Source organism: Primulina eburnea, chromosome 3 (assembly GCF_022965805.1).
Source record: "Primulina eburnea isolate SZY01 chromosome 3, ASM2296580v1, whole genome shotgun sequence".
Classification (NCBI taxonomy): domain Eukaryota; kingdom Viridiplantae; phylum Streptophyta; class Magnoliopsida; order Lamiales; family Gesneriaceae; genus Primulina; species Primulina eburnea.
Window position 1 is genome coordinate 24,448,152 of NC_133103.1, and position 12,859 is coordinate 24,461,010.

Sequence of the window (12,859 nt, forward strand, 5' to 3'; positions counted from 1 at the left end):
ATCCACAAACCGAGAATATGGTTCCAGCTTGTTTGTTACCTGTGTTTAGCGGGTTTGTGTGTCTTAGGACTCATTAAAATCGTGTAAAACATGCCCCTTTTTAGTCCTATACATGCAGTTCCTTAATGTACACTTATATAATGACTTTTGATCAAAACAACATGCTCTAAAATTCTTCTTTGCATAAAAATGAAAATACAGCAAAGTGCAACTTGTTTTTCATGCAATTCATATAAAAATTCATATTATTGTGTGCTGGATGAGTGAAAGAAAGAATATAGCGTGCTTTTGCATTATTTAATGCACGAATCAACGTTGAAAAATCGAAGAACGACGACGAGAAGACCTTGTCTTGAAAAGCCTTGATGAATTCGAAACTTTTCTCCTTGCTTGATGGTGTGTGCTGTGAGTTTTAGGTGAAAAGGAGTCTTGTATGAGGCTAGGGTGAAGGAGGCGTGTGTTGTGTGTGTATTATGGGGGTGGTTTGCACTTTAAATACCAACTAAAATACTAATGGTAGCTTAGGCCCATGAACAAGGTTAGCTAGGTCTAATAAGCCCATTAGTGCTTAATAAAATTATTTTGTTTAATAATTAGCCGGATTGTCAAAACATTTATATATTTGATGAAAATTATATACCAATAAAAATTACGTCCCGGCGTATAAAATCACCTCAAACTCTTTATTTTCAAAAAAAAGTAAAAGCATCAACATTAATTTAAATAATTAAAAACTATTATTTAATAAAAAAATTCAATTTTTCAGCCCTCGATCTCCGTTCCTCGATCGCAACTCGAATAACCCTTAAAATACATTTTAATACATTTAAGTAGAAAAAATACTAAAACATCATATAAACATATCACGTAATCGATTTAGCAATTAAAATCAATTAATTAACTATTTTCCATATTCCCTATATTTGAATGCAGTTGGATTACGTCGTTTAAATTTTGGACCTTACAATTCCTCCCTTCTTTAAATTTTTTTCCTCGGAATTATAACTTACCGAATAGCTCCGGATAGCGACTACTCAAGTCCCTCTAGGTCTCCCAAGTATCTTCTCTTCCGAGTGATTCAGCCACTTGACATTGACCATTGTAATGACTTTGTTTCGTAGTCTTCTTTCTTGCCTACCCAATATTTGGATAGGTCTTTCTTCATAAGTAATATTTGGAGTTAATTGCAGAGGTTCATGATTTAGTACATGTGATGGGTTCGATAAGTACTTTCGCAGCATCGATATGAAACACATTGTGTACTCCAGAAAGCAACGGTGGCAATGTCACCTTATAGGCTAGTGTTCCAATTCTCTCCAAAATCTCGAACGTCCCTATGAATCTTGGATTAAGCTTGCCTTTCTTTCCAAATTGCATAACACCATTTAAAGGTGCTATTTTCACAAATACGTGGTCTCCCACTGCAAACTCTAGGTCCCTTCGACTCTTGTCAACATAACTTTTCTGTCGGCTTTGTGCAGTCTTCATTATATCTCGAATTTTTCCTACTAGCTCGGCGGACTCTTCTATCAAGTCCTGACCAATTTCTCTTCTTTCCCCAACCTTGCCCCAATGAATAGGAGATCTACATTTCCTTCCATAAAAGTGCCTCGAAAGGAGCCATCCCAATATATGATTGATAGCTATTATTGTAGGTGAACTCCACTAGAGGTAATTTCGAATAACTCCTTGGAAATCGATCACACAAGCTCGCAGTAGATCTTCTACAATTTGAATAACTCTCTCTGACTGACCATCGGTTTGAGCATGGAATGTTGTACTGAATAATAATTTAGTCCTTATCGCTGCATGCAGACTCTTCCAGAAAAGACGATGTAAATCTCGTATCTCTATCAGAAACAATAGATACAGGAATCCCATGCAGGCTAACTATCTCTCGAATGTATAACTCTGCATACTACGTCATGGTGAATGTTGTCTCGATAGGTAGAAAATGTGCTGATTTCCTAAGACGATCCTGTTAGAGTAGATGTCCTGCAAGCCAACGGTTGCTTAGGGAATTTATTGACCCAAGTAAAATAAACAATCTTTATTTTAATATAATTTAAATTTTTATGGTTTTGTTATACTTTATATTATACCCATGCAAACAGCATAGATAAAGTCCTTGATTATGCTTTAATACAAATGAATCGTAATTCGATGTTGAAACTCATTTGTAAACACTGCATATTCTAAATTCGTTCCTAATTGATTCAGCCGCCTAAAACAGGGATAAAGGTCGCTTGAGCTCGAGACTAGCATCTGTGATGTTGTGTACTGTGTTTTTTGGTAAGGGCATATAGATGTCCAAACATGCAGATGGGTAGTCATATGATGATTATACCGAACAACCCTCCCTCGAACTTTCCAACTGGTTATCATTCATCTAGAGGATAAGTCCGTGGTTATGATTGTACACCATTAGTCCTTACGACCCGGGACAACACTGAGGCTCTATATGCTAGGGCTGTACTTTTACTAGTTTACCGGCTCTAGGAGAGTCATCAGGTGGCGAGGTTGGGTACAGTTGCAACACATATAGGAGCCAGTGCATTGTAGTCCGGGATTCACCGCTCACCTACGGGTGTGGATATCCTGTGTGATCTGATGAAATAATAGTGCATGGAATCTCTGTCCAGAGTATGAGATGTACGTTAGAGAAGGAGTTCTCAAATAGTACACGCGATGCCACTATTATAGTTATCACATAGTTATCGAATTATTATGCAACCCTCGATGAACCAATGGTTGCAGATTCGATCGGGATATATGAGATGAAGGGACCGTACTGTACGTTAATCATAATCGAATGGTTCTTGCAGGCATTATCAGTGATACGTAGGGGATCATAGGGCGATGCTACTAGACGCTCTTACCATGATCCGACAGGTGCAATCAAAAATGAGTTCTGACATTCTTCATCAAGGTGTTGATGAAAAGAATGAGGCTAGCTAGGGTAAGTCCGAAAATGAATAAATATTATTCTGAATGAAAAAGAGTTGTGAACTCACGGCTAGCTGTATCCCTGAACCATTGAGGGTCACACAAGCAATGAATCGTTTGTTCCCGTTGAGAGAATAAATTCAAGAAGTTGAATTTATATTATATAGTAAATTCAAGGAGTTGAATTTATTATAATTAAATTTTGAGAGAATAAATTCAAGGAATTGAATTTATAAAATTTGAGAATTTAATTTATTAAACTCAAATGTAGGGTTTATTAAATATTAAATTTTGGAGGTGATAAAAGTTCAAGGAGTTGAATTTACAATTTAAATAATAAATTCAAATGTTTAATTTAAAATGTATTTAATTTATTAAGCTCAAGAGTTGAGTTGATTAATTAATAAATTAAATATGGTGGGTAATATGTTTAATGGGCTTGTAGGAGCATAAGTCCAACATATTAAATAACTAAAGTTATTAATGGGCCTTGATTAATGAATTAAAGTAGTGTGACTATATCAATTAATTAATCAAGTCAATTAATGTTAATTAAAGGGCCCAATTATTATGCTATGATAATAAGGTCATGGGTTAATTATAAATAAGAGTTGAGAAGAAAAACCCTAGCCACCACACTTCCAAATTTTCGAAATTCCTCCATATTTTCTATCAAATATTTCGGCCACCCCTCTTAGGGAAAAAGTTTGAGCCGTCTCTCAAACCTTGATCTCTAATGCAAAACTTCTCCCAATTTTCTAGTACAAATTGGAAGAGGAATAGATCATCCAGCCGTGGACCTAATTAGAAGAAAAGAAAGGAGTCTCTTGAAGAAAGTTCGTAGGGATTCATCAAGAGCTAGATCCGTCATACCGGATCAGTTGGTGCCACGTGATTTATTCACCAAAGGTATAATTTTAAACTCCCTATGAATGTTTATGTTAAAATCATACGAGCACCCTCAGCAAAATATATTTTGATTGTCAAAATAAACAAAATTTTAAAAGTTCCGCTGCGTTTGGACGGGTAGAAAACCAAGATCCAATAGTGGTATCTGAGTCAGGTTTTCTGAATCGTATGATTTTAAATTATAATGAATAATTTGTTTCTAACCACACAAGAAAATTTTCAGAAAATTATAGCACCATAAAATTATTTTTTCCAAAAAACAAAAATAAAAATAAAAATTCGTATCTGCCCGGAACTGTTCCGGGAAGACTCGCGCGCAAGGGCAGTGCGCGCAGCGTGGCGAGGCGCGTGCGCTGCCTTACGCAGCGCGCACAGGTGTGCCGCCACTACCCGAAACGTTCGGGCAGCGGGCGGGCAGCGAGGGCGGATGCCCGGGATCGTCTCGGGAATCGTACTGAATGGAGGGCTTGAATTGTTTGGGCCCAGGGTGCAATTTTCTGATTTTTCAAATTTTTGGGCAAAATTGATATATTTGAAAATTAGTTCAACTTTTATTTTGGAAAATTAATTTTTGAAAAATTAATAATTTTCTTGTAAAATAAATAATTAAAATATGATTTTAATTATTTATAGTAAAAATGAGTTTTATAAGAAATCAATTATTGTTGATTTAATTGGAAATTAAATAAACTGCTTTATTTAATTTATTAAATTCTTTAATAATTGTGATGGTTATTCATAAAATTAATAGATATATGATTTATCAATTAATTAATTTATTTAATTAAATCGATGTTAATATTTGATATTAAATGTATGAAGGATGATCGAGAGCATTGACCAATGTGTTAGGTGTATGTTAGGATATTTTACTGTTTTATTAATATTTGATATTATTAAGTGGGCCTGGTTTATGGCCCGTTTCCACCCCTATGAGATGTATCCCTTATGTGCCATGGCTATTTAAATGTAATTATTAGAAATAGTGAGAGATCAAGACTGGAAGATGGTGGGCCCGATGAACGAGATGAAGACATGTAAAATATTGGAAGCTCTTGTAATAGTTGCATTTGCATCACTGAATTCACCTAGCTTTTGGACATGGATCCATGTATGGCTCACATGGATCTAATAGTGTTGGCGATCGATCATCCTTATTTATTGTTGAATGACATATTATGATATATGTGATATATAGTAGTATGCATGCATGTATATTATTAGATAATATAGTTACATGAATCCAGCAAACATACAATCATGGCACGCGATTTTTAAATTAAAATGATGAGACAAATTTTAAAATTAAAATCCCTCATTTTCAATATGATTCAAAATTCATATCAAACAGTAAAAGTAAAAATTAAAAGAGTTTAATTTTTCCTTGCCTTCCATCAATCGTGGTTGCATGTTGATCGCTACCCGCGGACAGTGTCTGGCTCATATTATTGGGGAGGCTTGGACGCCAAAAAGCTGTGACTTCCACCGGACATATGGTGTGAATTGAGTGGAACTCCCATGACTTCGGCTCATATTATTGGGGAAACTCATGGGGACCGTCTACTACAATTCAATATTGATGGGTCGGTTTGACGCGAAAATAAACGGCGTCATATTATTGGGTCCTTATTAAACGTGAGGCAAAACACGCAGAGGTTGCATAGGGACTACCTTTTAGAAATTATAATTGGCTGATATTATTCGGGATTATAATTGTCTAATTGGACTCTACGTGCCTACTAAGGAAATACGATTTCCCTTTTCATCAGATGGTTGTGGAAATGTCAAAATAATGGGAGGGATTTATAAAATTAAATCCATATTTTATATCTTAAAATTATTTTAAAATAATCAGCAATTATTATTCTGTTTCCATATCAGTATATTTTCGATTTCGTCACGTAATCCATTTTTATTATTAACAAGCTAATTGAATCTAATTTTCAAGACTGGTTGAGAAAATTTTTTTAAATTCGGAGATAAGGATATACACACTAATGTCAGTCCTGCTGAACTGACAAAACATGCAAGATGGTAGAACCATAGTATGCAAGCTAAAGTGTGATGTGCTCGCTTCTATGTCAAATGAACTGTAGGGACAGTTTGAGGAAATTTTGAATGCTGCTGACATTCGAATGCGCGTGTAAGAGTTGCATGGTTCATTAAACTCATACGATGATGCACACTACTTTCAAGGAGCTCATGACTACGCACATGCAAAATGGGCTCTAGCCCATGAGCATGGTGTACATATGACTGTCCTTATTGAGAATGTGGTGGGCCTGAAATATGTGATTCCTAACGAGTTAATTGATAACTTCAATTTGTTGTCTTTCTATTCCTCATTTGACGAAATTATGGTGAACTTCAAGTTTAATAAGATATTTGATAGCCTTGAAGAGCTAGTCAATATGCTTATGACTTATGAGATCACCATAAAATAAGAAAAATTGTTGTTTTTATAATGGGCTTTTCGTCAGACGAAAAATGACCCACAAGGTAAGGGAAAGAAATGTTCCGCCCTTCACAAGAAAAACAATCCCAATAAGAGGCAAACTCTGAAAGAGACGTAAAAGTCTACAAAGCCTAATAAGTTAGAACATATTTATTACACTGCAAGAAGTCCGGACATAAGAAAATATATGTGCCAGAAATGTTCTGGAAATGATAAGTGAATGTCCAAGTAAATATGATTTCAACAACAAACAAAAGAAAGTTAGATGATCCAAATCCACACAAATATGGCACGCTAGACTATGTCACATTTCCCAAAGAAAGATGCACAAACTAGTGGGAGAAGGTATGTTTGACTTGTCAAACATAAATTCTCTACTTACTTGTGAGTTCTGTCTAAAAGGAAAAATGACCAAGCCTCCATTCGATGGGAACGTGAAACGTTCGCATAGTCTATTGAAATTGATCCACACAGACATTTGTGACCCGCTAAGTGTTAGCACAAAATATGGGCAATCCTACTTCATTATCTTTACTGATGATCATTCCAGGTATGGGTATGTTTATTTGATAAAACACAAATCTGAAGCATTTGAAAGTTTCAAAGAATTCATATCTGAATTAGAAAAACCGCTAGAAAGGAGTATTATGACACTTCGATCTGGTCGAGATGGTAAATACTTAAGTGCTGAATTTTTGGGTTATCTAAAAGAGAATGGGATTTTATCACAGTGGACTCCACCAGCAACACCACAATTGAATGGTGTTTCTGAATGTCTTAATCAAACCTTGTTGGACATGGTTCGATCTATGATGGGATTTACTGAATTGCCTACATCATTTTGGGGATTTGCGCTTGAAACTGTGGCACTGTTGTTGAATAATGTTCATACTAAAGCAGTGGATAAAACACCAAATGAGATATGGATGGGAAAAACACCCAAATATTCTTACGAGAGAATATGGGGATGTCCTGCTTACGTGAAGCAGACAGCGGGAGACAAATTGGATAGTAGATTCACTTTTTGCTACTTTGTAGGATATCCAAAGAATTCTGTTGGGTATTATTTCTATCGTCCCAATGAAGCAAAAGTGTTTGTTTCAAGAAATGCCACCTTTTTTAAAAAGGAATTTCTATTAGATAGAAAAGGCAAGATGATAGAACTTGAAGAAATTCAAGATACTCCCTCAACTGTAGAAGTTTAACCCATTTCCCAAGAACCAGTAGTTGAAGTACAAGCTCCTAGGAGGTCTGATAGGGTTATTAGACCACCTGCAAGACATACGCTTTGTGAGGCCCGGGGCCGAAGAGGGTGGGGGGTGATCGCCGGAGCCATCAGTTGCACAGACAATGAGCGGCTCCTGGCAGGCTTTAGGTGGAGGGAACATGAATGAACCGACCCACACGGGAATGAGAGGGATTCCGACAGTTTTCAATGTAATGGGCTGTACAGTTGAAGATGGCTTAAAAGATTTGATTGGTACTACTCATATCACGAAGGTGCATCTTCTTTTCGGTAGCTCATCACATAAGAACTCCAAAGTTAAGCGTGCTTGATTTGGGCAATTTTGGGATGGGTGACCTCCTGGGAAGTTTCCCAAGGTGCGTGTGAGTGAGAACATAAGCACGCTGGAAAGACTCGTCTTGATACAGTGAGGACAGTCGTCGAATCTAGGGCGTTGCACGCTTCTTCATGAACAAAGCCACGATGAGCATTGTGTTGGATGTGATCCAATGAATTTCAAAGAAGCAATATCTGATACTGATTCCACCAAGAAGCTTGAAGCCGTGCAGTCAGAAATGGACTCTATGTATTCAAACCAAGTATGGACATTGGTGGATCAACCTGAGGGAATCGTTCCTATAAGGTGCAAATGGATATACAAAAGAAAGCTTGGGGTGGATGGGAAGGTAGTGACCTTCAAAAGCAAGACTAGTTGCAAAAGGTTATACTCAAAGGCAAGGAGTTGACTATGAGGAAACTTTTTCACCAGTTGCTATGTTTAAGTCCATTAGAATAATACTAGCCATAGCGTCATGGTATGACTATGAGATATGACAAATGGATGTAAAGACTGCATTCCTCAATGGAGACATCAAAAAAGAAATTTATATGTCTCAACTTGAGGGATACACATCAATAGGAAGTGAGCATAAGGTACGCAAACTTCAGAGATCAATATATGGTCTCTAGCAGGAGTCAAGGAGTTGGAACCTCAGATTTGATAGCACTATCAAAGAGTTTGGTTTTGCTAAGAATCCTGAGGAACCATGTGTGTACAAGAAAGTTAGTGGGAGTGCAGTGACATTCCTGGTACTTTATGTTGATGATATCCTGCTCATTAAGAATGATGTAGGATTATTGCAATCAACTAAAGTATGGTTAGCAAGTAAATTCTCCATGAAAGACATAGGTGAAGCATCTTATGTATTGGGAATACAAATCTATAGAGAAAGATCAAAAGATGCTGGGGCTCACCCAAGCAATTTATATCGATATCATTCTAAATAGATTCTCTATGGAAGAGTCCAAAAGAGGATACTTACAAATGTGTCATGGTGTTACTCTATCTAATGCAATGTGCCCCAAGACTGATGAAGAAATAGAGATGATGACACGTATCCATATGCATCAGCTATTGGTAGTATCATGTATGGTATGATATCGACACGTCCTGATGTTGCTTATGCTCTGAGTGTTACAAGCAGATATCAAGCGAACCCTGGTGCAATGCAATGGAAGGCCGTGAAAGATATTCTTAAGTACTTGAGAAGAACTAAGAACTTGTTCATGGTCTAAGGGGGTGGAGAATTAAATTGGAATACTACACTGATTCTAGCTTCCAATGTGACGTAAATGATTCGAAATTAGCCTATGGTTTTGTATTCATGCTATATGGTGCGGCTGTCTCTTGGAAAGGTTCCAAGAAAGACACCGTTGCGGATTTGACCACTGAAGCTGAATACATTGCTGCATTTGATGCAGCCAAAGAGGTAGTTTGGATGAGGAATTTTGTCCAAGAGTTGGGCAATATTCCTAATGGAGTTGATCCAGTCCTGTTGTACTGGGACAACACTAGTGCCATTGCGCAAGCAAAGGAACCAAGATCTCATCAACGATCCAAACATGTACTGAGGAAGTTCCACGTCATACGGGAGATAGTGGGAAGAGGAGACATATCAGTTGAAAGAGTCCCTTCTGCAGATAATGTTGCTGATCCACTTACAAAGCCCTTGCCATGACCATTGTTTGAAAAGCATCGCGAAGCAATGGGATTAAAGGTAGTTGGCTCTAGAGCAAGTGGGAGATTGTTAGAGTAGATGTCCTGCAAGACAACGTTTGGCTAGGAAATTTATTGACTCGAGTGAAATAAAAAATATTTATTTTAATATAATTTAACTTTTTATGGTCTTGTTATACTATATCTGTATACCCATGCAAACAGCATAGATAAAGTCCTTGATTATGCTTTAATACAAATGAATCGTAATTAGATGTTGAAACTAATTTGTAAACACTGCATATTCTAAATTCGTTCCTAGTCGATTCAGCCGCTTAAAACAGGGATAAAGGCCGCTTGAACTCGAGACTAGCATCTGTGATGTTGTGTATTGCGTTTCTTGGTAAGGGCATAGAGATGTTCAAACATGCAGATGGGTAGCCATATGATGATTATACCGAACAACCCTCCCTCGAACTTTCCAACTGGTTATCATTCATCTAGAGGATAAGTCCGTGGTTATGATTGTAAACCATTAGTCCTTACGACCCGAGACAACACTGAGGCTCTATATGCTAGGGCTATTCTTTGACTAGTTTACCGGCTCCAGGAGAGTCATCAGGTGGCGAGGTTGGGTACAATTGCGACACATATAGGAGCCAGTGCATTGTAGTCGGGGATTCACCGCTCACCTATGGGTGTGGATATCCTGTGTGATCTGATGAAATAATAGTGCATGGAATCTCTGACCAGAGTATGAAATGTACATTAGAGAAGGATTTCTCAAATAGTACACGCGATGCCACTATTATAGTTATCACATAGTTATCGAATTATTATGCAACCCTGGATGAACCAATGGTTGCAGATTCGATCGGGATATATGAGATGAAGGGACCGTACTTTACGTTAATCATAATCGACTGGTTCTTGCAGGCACTATCATTGATACCTAGGGGATCATGGGGAGATGCTACTAGACGCTCTTCCGATGGGTGCAATCAGAAATGAGTTCTAACATTCTTAATCAAGGTGTTGACGAAAAGAATGAGGCTAAATAAGGTAAGCCCGAATAAGAATAAATATTATTCTGAATCAAAAAGAGTTGTGAATCCACGGCTAACTGTATCCCTGAACCATTGAGGGTCACACAAGCACTGTATCGTTTGTTCCCGTTGAGAGAATAAATTCAAGAAGTTGAATTTATATTTTATAGTAAATTCAAGGAATTGAATTTATGATAATTAAATTTTGAGAGAATAAATTCAAGGAGTTGAATTTATAAATTTTGAGAATTTAATTTATTAAACTCAAATGTTGGGTTTATTAAATATTAAATTTTGGAGGTGATAAAAGTTAAAGTAGTAGAATTTAAAATTTAAATAATAAATTCAAATGTTGAATTTACAATGTATTTAATTTATTAAGTTCAAGAGTTGAGTTGATTAATTAATAAATTAAATATGGTGGGTAATATGTTTAATGACTTGTAGGAGTTGAATTCCAACATATTAAATAATTAAATTTATTAATGGGCCTTGATTAATGAATTAAACTAGTGTGACTAGTCCAATTAATTAATCAAGACAATTAATGTTAATTAAAGGGCTCAATTATTATACTATGATAATTAGGTCATGGGTTAATTATAAATAAGAGTTGAGAAGAAAAACCCTAGCCACCACGCTTCCAAATTTTCGAAATTCCTCCATATTTTCTATAAAATATTTCAGCCACCCCTCTTAGGGAAAAATTTTGAGCCGTCTCTCAAACCTTGATCTCTAACGCAAATCTTCTCCCAATTTTCTAGTGCAAATTGGAAGAAAAATAGATCATCCAGTCGTGGACCTAATTAGAAGAAAAGAAAGGAGTCTCTTGAAGAAAGTTCGTAGGGATTCATCAAGAGCAAGATCCGTCATACCGGATCAGTTGGTGCCACGTGATTTATTCACCAAATGTATAATTTAAACTCCCTATGAATGTTTATGTTAAAATCATACGAGCGCCCTAAGCAAAATATATTTTGATTGTCAAAATAAACAAAATTTTAAAACTTCCGCTACGTTTGGGCGTGTAGAAAACCAAGATCCAACAGATCCACTATCACCTATATAACATTATATCCCTTAATAGTCCTTGGCAATCCCACAATGAAATCCATAGTGATATTTTCCCATTTCTACTCGGGAATAGGAAGTGGCTTAAGCTTTCCTGCTGACCTCTGATGCCCTGCTTTGACTTGTTGACATGTCAAACACTCGGATACAAATCGCAGGATATCTCTCTTCATGCATGGCTACCAATATAACTGCAAATCTTTGTAAATCTTCGTGCTTCCCGGATGAATGGAATATATTGTGTCATGAGCTTATATAACTTTCGGCCCTTTGCTTCATCTCTCAATCTCGACGTATAGGCTATAACTCGGTCATTTTGCATCTGAACTGCGAACAACCCAAGTTTAGAAGCGTCGGTATACAGAACATACTTTCCTTGCCTCGATGGCATAGCTAACACTGGTGTTGAAATCAAAGCTTGCTTCAACTTCTCAAAACTGTCTTGGCGTTCAAATCCCCATATAAACTTTGTATTCTTCTTTGTCAAGGAGGTCAAAGGTACTGCAATAGATGAGAATCCCTGAATAAATTTTCGATAAGAATGCCACTCTCTCAAGACAAAACTCACACTTGCTGAATTTTGCAAATAACTTCCTATCTTACAGTACTTGCAGTTTCGTCCTCAAATGTTGACTGTGTTCCTCTCTGCTCTTGGAGTAGATCAAAATATCATCAACGAACACAATCACAAATTGATCTAGATACGGCTGAAATACGCGATTCATGAGGTCTATGAACATTGTTGGCGCATTGGTCAGACCGAATGGCATGACCATAAATTCATAATGCCCATAACGAGTTCTGAACGTCGTCTTATGAACATCAGACTCTTTCACTTTCAACTGATGGTATCCAGAATGAAGATCAATCTTCGAGAATATCGATGCTCCTTGCAACTGATCGAATAAGCCTTTAATTCTTGGTAGAGGATACTTGTTCTTGATGGTAACTCTATTCAGCTCTCGATAGTCAATACAGAGTCACATACTACCATCCTTCTTCTTCATAAATAATATCAGTGCGCCCCACAGAGAGTAACTAAGGACAATAAAACTCTTGTCTAGCAATTCTTGGATTTGATCTTTTAATTCTTTCATTTCAGCAGGTGCTATACGATACGGTGCTTTAGAAATAGGTATTGTGCTCGGCATCAACTCGATAGAAAATTCCACCTCACAGTCGGATGTGATGCCAGAAACGTCCTCGGGAAA